The sequence below is a fragment of the Oryctolagus cuniculus genome, chromosome 16, assembly GCF_964237555.1.
Source record: "Oryctolagus cuniculus chromosome 16, mOryCun1.1, whole genome shotgun sequence".
In the NCBI taxonomy this organism is placed as follows: domain Eukaryota; kingdom Metazoa; phylum Chordata; class Mammalia; order Lagomorpha; family Leporidae; genus Oryctolagus; species Oryctolagus cuniculus.
Window position 1 is genome coordinate 45,341,100 of NC_091447.1, and position 14,066 is coordinate 45,355,165.

The 14,066-nt window shown below is 45.5% G+C and overlaps 1 protein-coding gene across 3 annotated transcripts in view; it reads right to left on the reverse strand.

Moving 5' to 3' along the window:
* STEAP2 (STEAP2 metalloreductase) overlaps nt 1–3,458 on the reverse strand; it is a 32,409-nt gene extending 28,951 nt beyond the window's left edge. Inside the window, exon 1 of one of the 3 annotated variants that reach the window (XM_051852761.2) lies at nt 2,811–3,458. The gene's annotated coding sequence lies outside the window, so the exon portion shown is untranslated. Of the gene's footprint in view, nt 1–2,536; nt 2,775–2,810 lie in introns of those variants that run through there. The other 2 variants (XM_051852759.2, XM_051852760.2) reach the window with 2 other exon arrangements.
* Between the last annotated feature and the right edge of the window lie 10,608 nt (nt 3,459–14,066).

The following is a 14,066-nucleotide window of genomic DNA, read 5'->3' on the forward strand; positions in this document are numbered from 1 at the left end:
CTCTCCTGCAAACACCCAGCTCCTTTGAGGCTCACGGCACCTCACGACACCTCTCACTGCCCTCACTGCTCTCACCCACTTATGTCTAGCTGATTCCTGGAGCCCCCAGCCCCCAGTACACACATGATCATCCTTTCTGCCCCAGTAGCTGTCTGCTTTCCCCAGAATTTCATCATTTCCGGGGAAGAACCATTCAACTTCACGGCCTCTTGTTTCCTTGACTCATTCATCAAAGGCGCTGAATCTTTGCCTACACCCCGCCTCACTCACTCACTCACTGCCTATTATCTCCAAGCATTATCCCCTAGCCTCCTAATAATCTTAGTGTGAACACTCAGATAGAGAATTCTAGACAGAAGAAATCCGACCTGTTGACATCTCGTCCCATTACTTTTTCACTCTGCGTTCACCTGCTTCTGGTTTCTCTATACTCAGTCTAGGTTTCATAGTGGGTGTGCAGCCAGTGCCCTGGACAGATCTCCACTCTGTTACTCTCCCTGATATTCACCTGGCAAAAGCCTAGTTCTGGAAGAGGCCAGCCAGCCATTGTCCCTGTCTCTGTACCCAGGTAGGTGAAGGCTGCTGAAGACAAGTCAAACTTCTGAGCTCATTAGTTTTACCCTAAACCCACACTCGTCAACTTCACCTATCAAGGGCCATCTCTCTGCTTCTGCCCTGGAAGCCAGGCCTTCTCTCCCTGCAGGGGGCTCTGGTCATGCCCCCTCTCAGTGAGAGCTCTAACATAAGAGGTCCAAACCTGCACTCTTTTTCCACCCAGCCCTATTTCCACTCACCACAATTTCCTCATCTCAGGCACTCAAGTCAGAGTCTGGGAGCCGGTCTCACGCCCTTGCTTCCCCCACCCTTGACATAAAATCCCACAGCAACTCCTGTCCTCTACATTTCTTAACTCCCTCTTCCCTGACACCTGCCTGGTCCGGTGTCTCACCTAACAAACACCTCCTAACAGGGTGGCCTACCTTCTCCTTCACCCTTTTCAAAGCCATTCTCCACCCAGCATCTAAGCCAGTCCTCAAGCAGACACTGTCACCAAAGGGCTCTCTCTTCCTCCTTGTGCTCAGACCCAGAGCCACCTTCCTGACCTGGTGTGAAAGGCCCTCACCGGGCCGGCCTCTCTCACCTCTGCATGTTCTCACTCTGCTGTCCAGCCACTGCCTCCCTTTCTAGAAGCAGAAAAGACCCATCCGCTTCCTGCCTTGGGAACTTTGCGTATGGTAGTCTCTCTCTGCAGTAGATTTACCCCAGTTGTTTTTTCCTTCTCTTGTCACTCCTTGTTAAATTTCCTGGATACTTATTTTATGGGACTGTTTCCTATCTCTCCCATCAGACCACAAGCTCCCTGAGAGCAGAGCCATGTCCGTCACCGCCTCTGCACTGTGTGGTACACAGTGACTAAGCATGCAACAAACATCCACTCTTACTCTTACTGAATGCATACAAGAAATGTCAGGACCGAAAGAGATGCAGTAGGCCTCTAGATCAGACCTCTCTTTGCTATCAAGACAGGCGGACCCAAAGGGAGTCAGTGATAGGTCAATGCCATGGTTGTTGCCTGTGCAAAGAATAAATGCAGCTCCTCACGTCCTGTGAATTTCACTGCATCCAGGGCCTAGTCTTTCAAAGTTTTGGTGTGTCCTCTTTCTCTTCTATATTATCTGTGATCCTTTACAAATTTGCCTTCATCTGTGCTGTTTGTCCTTCAGAAATAAAAAACAGTGGTGCTCATTCACCGTAAGGGCATTTTCCATGGCACCAGAATGGTGAGAAGTGATCTGGATAAAGCTTTTTCATCTCCTTGCACAATTAGCTCCATCTATCATTATTGATAAACGGAGCAGCTAGGAGCAGAACCTGCAGCCACCCCTAAGCAGAATACGCAATTGCTCTTACTTTCTAAAAATCCAGGAGGGGTGTTTTCCTTCTTTAAATGGCCTCTATGCTTAGAAGCAGCAGAGGGAGAGATGGAGGAGGAGAAAACACGCAGGTTAGAGAAAGAAAGGAACTGATCAGTGAAATGAAGAGACGATAAGGGGTTGGAGAGGCAGGGAGGTGGCGGGTGCGCAGCAGGGGCTGCACACAGGATCCGACCCTAATTTAAGTCAGGAGCCTGGGGAGGGGGCAGGCGCCTGGACCCCACTTCTCCCAAGGTGATGCGCAAGCCTTCACCTTGGCCCCGAATAAGTTCTCCTACCTACAAAACTATGCGCCACGGCGTGGGGGAGAGACAAGAGATGGCAATTCCTAAAGGAAATCCTCGCAGATCGCTCTCCGCTCTATTTTTATAAGAGCAACATTTTTTTTTTTAGGGCAGAATTTTCAACAAGTTTTGGCTGAAGCTGAACGCAGAGCGCAACGACAATCGAGAACAGTCCACGAAGATGCCGATGACTTCCTGACACAAAATGGCCTAGACGCGCCACGCCGACATCCCCCGGGTGATCCACGAGGTGACCCCGGCCCGTCCTCAGGGAGGCAGGGGGACGCGCCTGCCCGCTCCCTCCCGGGCACGTCCTACCTGGGACGGCTGCTCCCGGCTTCCTTTCTCCTGGGCCCACCCTCAGGACTTCCAGGCAGCTCGAGGAAGACCCAGAGGACTGGGGAGTGGACTGCGTGCCACGGCCACCCCACCGCACCGTCCCCACCGCCCCCGGCAGGGCGCCCGGGCGGCCAGGGGGCAGCGGCTGCGCGGGGCTGACGGCCGCACCGGGCGCGGGATCCCGCGGGGGCCCCTGGGGCTGGACCCGCAACTCCGCGCCACCGCCTCCCGCGCTCTCCCCAGACCCGCTCACCTCCGCGCCCTCTGCGCCGTGCAGAGGCGAGCTCTGCGGCTCCTCGGGCGCGGCGCCCACTCCCTCACGGACGCGCCGGGGCTCCGGGGCCTGCACCTCGGACTGGCGGCTGCAGGCGGCTACCGCGGCGGTCTGGCTCGGGCGGCTTCCCAGCCTCCGCAGCTGGTTCGCGCGGGGCGAGCTGGAGAGCTGGCGGGCGGGCGGGCGGGAGGCCGGCGCGCCGAGGCCCGCCGCGCCGTGACGCGCCGCTAGGGGCTGCACACCGGCAGGGCGCGGGGAGGCCGGGCGCCGGCGGGGCTCGGGGCGCGCGGGCGAATCGGGGCGCTCGTGGCGCGTGCGGGCGCTGGGGAGGAAGAGTTCGAGGGCCGCGCGGCTCCGCAGTTTTGCGCGCCCTGCAAGTGGGAGCCGCGGCCACACACCAATGCTTTGGGAATACGTGGTCGCCTTTCCGCTCTAGACTAGCGGGTTATGGCGCCCCCTTCTCCATTGCCCACCTCCCCACCCACGGATCCCGACAAGCCTGCCAGAAAACTGCGCCTTTTCCCTGCCTGTGCTTTCCTGTCATCTTGACCCAGCTCCAAGCACCTTGAGGCTGGAGTGTGTCCTTGGAATGCACTGCGCAGACAAGTCCTCTGACGCGCCACGCTGTAACGCTCGCCTGGCTAGCAGGATCCCGCAGCCCGCGGGCTGGCGGCTTCAGCCTCTGCCTCTGACCTTGGCGGCGCGGCCAAGCGGGTCAGGCCGCAGCCCGGAGCCGCGGGTCCATGGCCTTGTGTGTCCAGTGGGTGTCAGCTTAGAAGTTCAGGTCTTTGATTTTCCAAGATCTTTGATTTTTAGTGCACCCGAAATTCTCATTTTTTAGGTAATTTTTTTCCCCATGACTGAGTAGACTCCCATTTCATCAGAGAAAGTTTAGAAGTTCTCCCTCCCGGTGGCTTATTAACCAGGCTCAAAACAAAAAACAAACAAAAAAACCTGAGAAGGGGGTCCTGGTTGGGTCACTGGGGCAGTGCACTTTCCCCTTGTAGCCCATGTGCCCACGAACCTTTGCAAAGGCTGCCGGGCCGTTACATCCTCCGACTGGAAGCAGGCCAGGTCGTCCAGGCTCAGTACTGCCTGGGCTCGGCGTGAGCATAAACCAAACGTTTAGTGATGTGTGTTGACCCCTGGTAAAATTATTTCACTTCAGCCACTCTCATAATGAAATGCACAGGTTTTTCTTGAGCATTTTGAAGAACTGGTGTAGAAAACTGACGAATCTTAGCAGTAAATGAAAAATGAAAAGTTTTTTCCCCCACTTTTTAAAAGGAATAGCATTGTATAACTTCCATGAAAGGTTATGAAAAGATACATCATTTTTGTCTACCCTAACACCAGAAATTATTGTATAAAGCACATGAGTAAACCATTTATTTGAAACAGTTTGGAAAGCTGTCTTAACATGGACTTTGATGATCCAAAAAATACATAAATAAACACAATACGAAGAAGAGAAACAATGAATCACCCATTTCCAGTTTCCAGAAGGAATATGTACTTTCCATACTTGAACTTTTAAAATAAGCAAATGTCCTTGACAGACAGCCCAGTGTTGCCAAACGTTGGCCAAGATTCGCTGGTGTTGATATACGATGCCGTTTGGTTCATTCCTGAACAGTGATTTCCACCATTGTTTTTTCAGTTGGAGTTTCAGAGTATAAAAATTATTTCGCCCAGCTTTTCCAGGTCACGAAGTACTCTCTGAGAAATCTCTTCAGCTCCCTGAAGTAGTAATTGATTCTGCCATGCGCAGCAATAATTTATTAAATGGATCTCTGGTGGCCTAGTGCTGCTAACACAATTTTTTCTTAGAAGTTACTGAATAACTTCAGAGTGGTAGTTCCCAAAGTGTGTAACTTTAAGCCCTTGTGCACCCATAGGTTCCTCTGGCAACTCATTTACTACAGAAAAATTTACTGAGTCCGTGTTATGCGCAGTGGCTGGAGCTCCAGGAACACTGCTGGAGGCAGAGGCAAAAGTAAGCTGCTTGGAAAGAATTTGCAAGAATTCCTCGAAGATACTCAGTAGAGGAGTGTGAGGAAGATGTACACAAACTCCCTTACACTGGGCCAATAAATGTCAGTTATGATAGGAAGGTAGATTTTGAGATAAATAGTAAGAACAATCTCTTCATTTTAGAGATTCATGATCGTATTCATGGGTTAAAGGCTTTGATAATTGAAGCAAATTTCTGTTTATTTACTTGAGAGGCAGAGGGTATGCTCCCGTTTGCTGAGTCCCTCCCCAAACGCCCGCAGGCTGAAGCTGGGAGCCCAGAACGGGATCACATCTTCCATGTGGGTGACAGGGACCCAGGTTCTTGAGCCGTCCGTCCGCACTGCCTCCCAGAGTGCACATTAACAGGAAGCTGGAACAGGAAGCGGAGCCCCGACTTGAACCCAGGCACTCCTAAGTGGATGGAGGCCTCCAAAGTGGCATCTTACCAGCTAAGCCAAACACCAGGCCCTATGAAAGCATATGAACTTACATCTGTACAAAACAGATATTTTATAACTATTGTTGTAACAATGGCGATTTCCATATGTTCACAATTCTTAATGACTGTGTAGTCCATAATATTGATAAAGCATAGCTTTCTTAACCCTAAGCTGTAGGAAAATAATTTTCTAACCCACTTACTATAAGCAACATTACTTTAATCTTATTGAACAAAGTACTTCTTGAGGTAGTAAGTGGAAGGAGTATTTCTTTGGGATATATTCTGAAACATGGGGTTATTGAGTTAAAAGAAATTATAGCTTCTTCTTATATATTCACATATTTCTTTGTGTAACAACCAAAAACCTATGAAAAATGCAGAAGTGTTTTTGTCTTTTAACTTCCTCTCATTGGCACTGCATTTTTAAATTATTTTTAGTTACTTAAGTAGAGTGAGGAAGATTTAAGATGTGTGGAATTTACCCACAGGAAAAAAAGAATTTGGGTCACTTTGGTTATTAATCCAATAGAGGCCTTAAAGCTATTTCCTTCCCAATGGGTCTCTCAATTCTTTTAAGCTAATTTTGTGGTAATCAAAAAAATTATCTTATGCTTAGAAAAATCAGTGTATAAGCATTGTTTTGCTGGGATAGGTCAGCAAAGTTGATTCAAGAACATCGTTGGAAAGAGGAGCCAAACTTTGACTAGAGCCTAAGGATGGCCATTGTTGGGCACTCCTGTAGGAAGGAGAAACTTTCCAAGCTTTCTAGAGGAATGGGATGCAGGTGTCCCAAGCAGACCCTTAACTGCTGCACCAGATGCCCACACTTGCCATTTATTTATTTATTTATTTATTTATTTTTGACAGGCAGAGTGGACAGTGAGAGAGAGAGACAGAGAGAAAGGTCTTCCTTTGCCGTTGGTTCACCCTCCAATGGCCGCCGCGCTGATCCGATGGCAGGAGCCAGGAGCCAGGTGCTTCTCCTGGTCTCCCATGCGGGTACAGGGCCCAAGCACTTGGGCCATCCTCCACTGCACTCCCGGGCCACAGCAGAGGGCTGGCCTGGAAGAGGGGCAACCGGGACAGAATCCGGCGCCCCGACCGGGACTAGAACCCGGTGTGCCGGTGCTGCAAGGTGGAGGATTAGCCTAGTGAGCCGCGGCGCCGGTTTAAGACTTTTAAAGTACAGGTATGAAAACTTTTTCAGACGAATATTTCCTTTGTTTTTTATTTTTGAAAATTACAAAGCTGTTGTTTCATGGTTTCATACCATTTCATCATCTTTTTGAAACCTGGTTTAAGACTGTAGGTTCCAGGAATAATTGAGTAGTCTCCAACATCACAAATCCTGTTGTCAGTATCTGAAACCAGCCTGAAGAAACAAACGGAACTGTTGTTTCTACAAACAAATGTTTGACCTTCATGACTGTAAAGGGATAAGACAAGATTAGTAATGGAAGAGATAATGAAACAGGAATCTATTTTAATCTGTTTTGTTATCTTTTAAATTATATTTGACCTAGTTCATTTATTTAAAAATACATTTCAATACAATTAAAATGTTTTTTAAAATGTTGGAATTTTATGATTCTAAATCCAACTATATCTGAAAAGAGACTGCTGTCTACTTCCAGACAAATGTTACAAGGACTGATTACAGTGTTTATAAATGAAAAAATGATTTGTCATGCTCAGTGTCATACACTAAGCTATTTAGATTGGAATACACAACTTAGGGCGCCAGCATTGTGGCCCAGTAAAAAAACTGCTGCCTGCAGTGCGGGCATCCTACATGGGCACCAGTTCCTGTCCTGGCTGCTCCACTTCTAATCCAGCTCTCTGCTAGTGGCCTGGAAAAAGCTGAGAAAGACAGCCCGAGTGTTTTGGCCCCTGCCACCAATGTGGGAGGCTTGGATGAAGCTCCTGGCTCCTGGCTTTGGCCTGGCCCAGCACTGGCTTTTGTAGTCATCCAGCAGATGGAAGATCTCTCTGTCTCTGTGTTACTCCCTCTCTTTTTGTAACTCTGACTTTCAAAATAAATAAATAAATTTTTTTAAAGAAATGCACTACCTAGGTTGAAATATAAAATTTAGAAGCCATGTGATAAAAATTAGAAAAAACAGAAATGAAAATTTGGTATGTTTCTGGTGGGAAAGGAATATTTAAGGTTGTATTCATGGAAACAATCTCAAAGATAAACTTTTTTTTAACGATTTTTATTTATTTATTTGAAATTTGACAGGTAGAGTTACACACAGTGAGAGAGAGACAGAGAGAAAGGTCTTCCTTCTGTTGGTTCACTCCCCAAATTGCCGTTACGGCTGGCGCTGCGCCAATCTGAAGCCAGGAGCCAGGTGCCTCCCCGCCGGTCTCCCATGCGGGTGCAGGGCCCAAGGACTTGGGCCATCCTCCACTGCCTTCCTGGGCCACGACAGAGAGCTGGACTGGAAGAGGAGCAACCGGGACTAGAACCCAGTGCCCATATGGGATATGGGATGTCAGCACCGCAGGCGGAGGATTAACCAAGTGAGCCACAAAGATAAACATTTTTAATTTTTACTTAATAATATGTAGAATTCTGCATAATTTTTTTAAAAACATAGGGAAAGTATTTGCTGTGAATTTGACAGTGTCTTATATATTCAAAACAGCTCACACAAACAGAAAAGAAGCTCCAATAAATGGGCAAAAGAATTGAATGAACATTTCAATAAAAAAGAAGAATGTATTTAGTAAACAGACAATGGGACAAATGCTAACTAGAGACATTTAATTTTTTCCTGTTTATTGATTTTAATAATCATCATCATAATAAATCACCGAAGGTTTTGCATTTACAAGACTTCCTTAAAATTTTTTATCTCAGTCAAGGAGGCAAGTAAGAGACCACCGACTTAAAGATACTAGAAGTGTTTTTCTTGAGTTTGCTTTTATTATACAATTATACAGTAAGGTATTCTTCAGACTTTCGAACATTCAAAGGGTATCCCAGGGCTTATTGTCTTATTTCCTGGATTGGTTTACAGCAGTAAATTTATCCTTTTAAAGAAGATCATTACTGTTTTGAAGCCATCTTTTCCAGGTTTTTTCATTGAATTAAGAGGATCCATTTTATTTTTTAGATTTATGTATGTATTATTATATGAAAGGCACACACACACAGAGGAGGGAGAGACACACGTGCATGGACCGATCAACTGAGAGATCTTCCAGAACAGGCGGCCCGCCCAGGTGACCTCCCATCGATCTACTGGCCCACTCCTCAGCACCTGTGATAGCCAGGGTTGGGCCACGCTGACGATAGGAGACTTGAACTCAGCCCGTGTCTGCCCTGTAAGTGGTAGGGATCCAACTGTCGTGGGCTCCAGATCCCCGAATTATGGTGTGGGAATTGAGAGTCCCACTGGGGCTTAGAGAGACCCCCAGCTGGACTTAGTCCAGGTTCTTGTGTTCCTGTGTATAAGACTTCAACTGGGAGACATAAAGAGAGGAGAGCAGAAAGCAGGGTTTATTGAAAGGCCAAGGGGGTAATAAACACTCAGATGTGAGTATGGGCAGCCTTACGAAGGAGAAATGCCCCCACCCAGGCTGCGATCATCCTTTTTTTTTAGTCTAAGAGATGGTGTTTGGAGCAGGGCCTGATTGAATGTCCAAAGGAGAAAGGATTGGGGGTGGGGCTGTGGCACACGGGGTGGTCCCCAAGAAAGTGAACCTTAGCTGATGAGAGTCTTCAATCAGCATGGAAGGTGATGGGATTTGGGTGTGCATTGCAACTGGGTGTTGGTGGCCTGGTCTTCAGCTTCTTGCCAGTCCCTCTATACCTCCTACCCATCTCACAACCACTGGAGCCATCATCTCGTGTCTTACCAGTGCACCTGAGCAGGAAGCTGGAATCAGGAAGCCGGAATCAGGAGCAGAATCCAGACTCAAACCCAGGCACTCTGAAATGAGGTGTGGGTATCCTGCTTGGTGTCTTAACTGCTGTATCAAACACCTGCCCTTCATGTTTTATTTTAACACAGTAACTAATAATTTTAACTTTGTGGAAGACAGATAATAAGCAATCTATATTACAAAATAAAAAGATGGAGCATGTTTAATGTTGATAAACTCTATTGGAAAAATAAAGAATGTGTAATAGGAAGTGTGGCCAGGGAAGGCTTCCAAGGTGGCATTTTAGTGGAAATGAGAGGTGAGCCAGGGAGCCATGTAGACAGCTAGGAAAAAGCATTCAAGTTGGAGTGAAATCAAACAGAAAGGCGCTGTGTCCAGAGAGCAGACCAGCTTGTCTGGAGCAGAGTGAATGAGACCAAGCCATGGCAGGTGAGGTCAGAAAGCTTACGAAGAGGGTGGGACATGGGGATGCAGGTAGGCCCAACTGTTTAGGGCCCAAGGCTAATGTAAAAAATTTAGTTTTTGTGCAAATGAGATGAGAAATCTTGGAAGATTTTAAGTAGGTGTGACAGAATCTGATTTACATTTTAACACACTAATTGTGGCTACAGTATTGAAAAGAGACCAAAGAGAGACAGAGATGGAAATCGAAGAACTAGCTAAAGGGCTATGATAATAATCCAGGTGACAGGTGGTGGTGGAACAGAGGCAGATGGTGGGCGTGGAGTTAGGGCAAACGCTCTTCATATATTCTCAGGGGGGAGTACATAGAACTCAATGGTGGGTTGGATACAGGGTCTGAAAAAAGATTGTTCAGGATAATTCCAATGTTTTAGGCCTGATCAATTTGGAGCACTGAGTTGGCATGCAGAAAGAAGGGGGAGACTGTGTCAAAACCAGGTTAGGATCAGCTCGGTTTTGAGACAGTTAGGTTAGCGATGGTAAGTGGAGGCTTCGATTCCTAAGCCTGGGTTTCAGAAGTGTGGTGTATACAGATACTTTGTGGCTAATGGCATGTAAAATGTTTAAACCATGAAGTCACCAATGGAGCATCCCAACACCTGATGGTGATGGAGGTAAGGAGTAAAGGACTCTCAGAAGGTGCCACTAGTGATGTAGGAGAAAAATAACAGGTATCCTGGAAGCCAAGTGAAGAGTGTTTCATGAAAAGACATAATCCTCTGTGTCAAAGGTTTTTAAGTCATCAAGTAGGATGAGAAATGAGATTTAAAATGTGAATGTCGGTAACTCACCTGGTGGGAACTGGCTCAGAGAATGGAAGAACAGAGTAGACCACTCTTCTGCATAAGTTTTGCTGTAAAATGACGAAGAGAAATGTTGCAGTGACTGAAGGAAAAGATAAGGTCCAGAGAAGGGGATACTTTAAGATGGGAAAGATCCAGTAGAGAGCAAAGGATTCGTGGTCCGGAAGAGAGGGCAGCCTCGTTGGAGAAAGGCCACAGGTGGGCAAGAAGGGATGGGAATTCGTGCAAAGGAGATGAGGTTGCTCTTTGCTGGGAAACTTAACAGTGTACCCTCACCAGCAGAAAAAGCACTCTAAGCGGGTCCTGATACAGTGAGGTAGCTAGATATGAGGGTGAGCTTGTGGAAGCTCCCTCAGACAGCTTCTCAAGGAAGTAAGAAGCAAGGTTGTCAGCTGAGGAGCGAGGATGAGGAAGAGGGGAAATTTGGGGAAAGAGGAAAAGACATGGAAAAATGGGATATAATAAGAAGGTGAAAATAAATCCAAATGTCTCACTGATCATCACAAATAAGAATGGAAAAAAACTCTCCAGTTTAAAAAAAAAAAAACTTTCAGACTAGAATGAAACAAATGCTCATTTATGTTATTCATAAAGGTCAGACATAAAGCTCAGGGGCACAGTAAAGCCCCAAATCAAGAGTTTAGTAGAAATACAAAGTGAATACCAGTTAAATGAAGCACGGTGTGAGTAGATGCTTTCAGACAAAATGACTTGATTGCAGTTAAAGAGGTCATTACAGAGAAAATAAAGTGAATCTAAAGCTGCATGTGTTTAATCCAATAGTCACAAAACAAAATATGGTAGAACTATAACTGGATTTTTTTTAAAAAGTTCCAGAACAGGAAGAAATTTTAACACATTTTTTTGAGACATTAATATCTCAGGCAGACCAAAAGTCAGTGAGGCTGTAGACAATGTGGACATCCTTAAACTAACACACACATTGCAACAAAGGGAGAAGGTGGTACAGTTTTATACTTTTGCAAATTACTGTGTGGCTTAGTGGAAGACAGCTGCATTCTTCTATCTGTGTTCCTGTGTAATCTGATGCATTATTCCCCGCCATGCTGCCCTGGAAAACACCCTTCATTTCAGAGAGAATGAAAATAGAAAAGGCCATAACATCTTAGTATTATTTTGAAAATACTTTTGCATGAGAGTTTGTAGCTAGGAGGAAAAATGATAAAGGAAAGCCAGGGACTATAGGTCAGACATCGAGATGCGCGACATCACTGGGTGAGGAGCCAGCTGCAAGGAAAGGCAGCCAGAGGCCTTCTGAGACACTGGCGCTCATTGCCTAGGCTGCTCACGGGTACGTCCACATATATACATTAGCAAAAATATGATTTAAAGGATGCTTTTCTACTGATATAAAACTCTGTTCAAAACAACCCAAACAGTAAGAGTGTGTGAGGCAGGTGTTGTGGTGCAGCAGGTGAAGCTGCTTGGGACACATGCATCCCACGTCGATGTCTCAGATGGGCCTGCCTCTGCCTCTGTCTCTGCCTCTGCTACAGCCTCCTGCAGATGTGCTGGGGAGCTAGTAGATGAGTGCGCAGGTACAGAGTCTGTGTCACCCAGGTGAGGGACCCGGGTGGAGCTCCCGGGTTCTGGCTTTGGCTTTGCCCAGACCTGGCCATGGTGGGCATTTGGATAGTGAACCAGTGGCTACAAGAGTTCTCTCTCTCTCTCTCTCTCTCTCTCTGATTGGAAATAAAATGAAAATAAACACTTTTGTGAAGTTCATGGGAATTGTGTATTGTGAACAACCTATGCAAAGATTTCAAATAAAAAAAATCAAAGTGTATTGGCTTTCATAATTGAAACACTAGTGGTGGGAGAGCCAAGGTGTGGTTTGATCCAGAGTCTACATACAGCAAGAGAAGTCTGCTTCCTTCAGAGCATGTGGGCTACATTCAGAAAGGATGACTATCAGAATGAATGACCAGTGAAAGGAGAGTCTGAGCAGGAAACACTGGTAGATGTCCACAGCCACAAAGAATACAAGGAACACAAATGTTTTTGTTAGTATTTATTTTTTAATTAATTAATTTAAAAGAGTTACAGAGAGAGAGAGAGAGAGAGAGAGGTCTTCCATCAGCTGGTTCACTCCCTAATTGGCTGCAATGGCTGGAGCTGTGCTGATCTGAAGCCAGGAGCCAGGAGCCAGGAGCCAGGAGCTTCTTCTGGGTCTCCCATGCAGATGTAGGGGCCTAAGGACTTGGGCCATCTTCTACTGCTTTCCCAGGCCACATCAGAGAGCTGGATTGGAAGTGGAGCAGCTGGGAGTAGAACCGGCGCCCATATGGGATGCTGGCACTGCAGGCGGCTACACCACAGCGCCGGACCCTGTTAGTATTTCTCACCTTATGTTCATCTTTTAAAATCCTTGTTCCCCCACTTCCCTTTTGATAACCTGGATTTCTAGCTATAATGAAATGTATTAAGAGGCATAATGGTTTTATTATATCCCTTATTTATCTTCTAACCATCACGTTCCAACTTATGCTTTAACTTTTTGCTAGAAAGATATTTCGATTCAATAATAAGCTCTTCTAAGTGTGATGACATTCTTTATAGAAGGTGTACTAAAAACTTATTTAAAAAGTGACTTCTTTCCTGGTACACATTTTAAAGCATTTCTGATTTGAATATTTTTGTACATTTTTATCAATTATTAAACCTTCTCTTGAAAAAAAATAAAAAGTGACTTCTGATCCTCTCTGTGGCATTCCAAATGTTTCTACAGGTCATAATTAGTGCCATATTGACTCTTAATATAATTGCAACTCTTCATTCATTTCATGTTACCTTACTTTAATTTTTAATGCGTTTCCAATTTTAAAATGTCATTATAACATAGAACTTTCCCAAGCTAATTATGATCATATCTTATCATTTATCTATAATAATTATGGACTTATTTAGATAATTGAAAATTTCTCTTTTAAGTCCAAAAGTTAAAAAAATTATTCCAGATAGTAATCTCTTCAAAGTCCTAAACAGATTAAATGCCATGTAATTTTATGTCCCCTTCGTGATTCAGGCTCATTAGGAATGTAAATTACTTTGTTTTAATTACAATAATTTTAGATGCAAGTAGCTGTTTGCTTCTATACTTAAGAGGACTACTCTGAGGAGCACAACATTTTTCTGATTTTTTGGTCTCCCACTGTCAGCTTTAACTTTTTAATGCTATCAATATGCTGGTACCTAAAAGTCCAACTCTAAATTGTGGTATCTAAAGTGCTACATTCTGATAAACTAGTTAAGCATTTCATATAATCATGTTAAAATTGTCGGTAACAGGTTCTAAGTGAACTTCTCACTAAAAATATTTTTTTATTTTTATAAAAATAAGATTTTATTTTTTATTTATTTGAAAGACAGAGAGAAAGAGAGAGAGAGAGAGAGGTCTTCAATCTGCTGCTTCACTCCCCAGATGGCTGCAATGGCTGGAGCTTCATCAATTCAAAGCCAGGAGCCCGGAGCTTCTTCTGGGTCTCCCACATGGGTGCAGGGGCCCAAGGACTTGGGCCATCTTCTACTGCTTTCCCAGGCCATAGCAGAGAGCTGCACTGCAAGAGGAGCAGCTGGGACTAGAACTGGCACCCATAT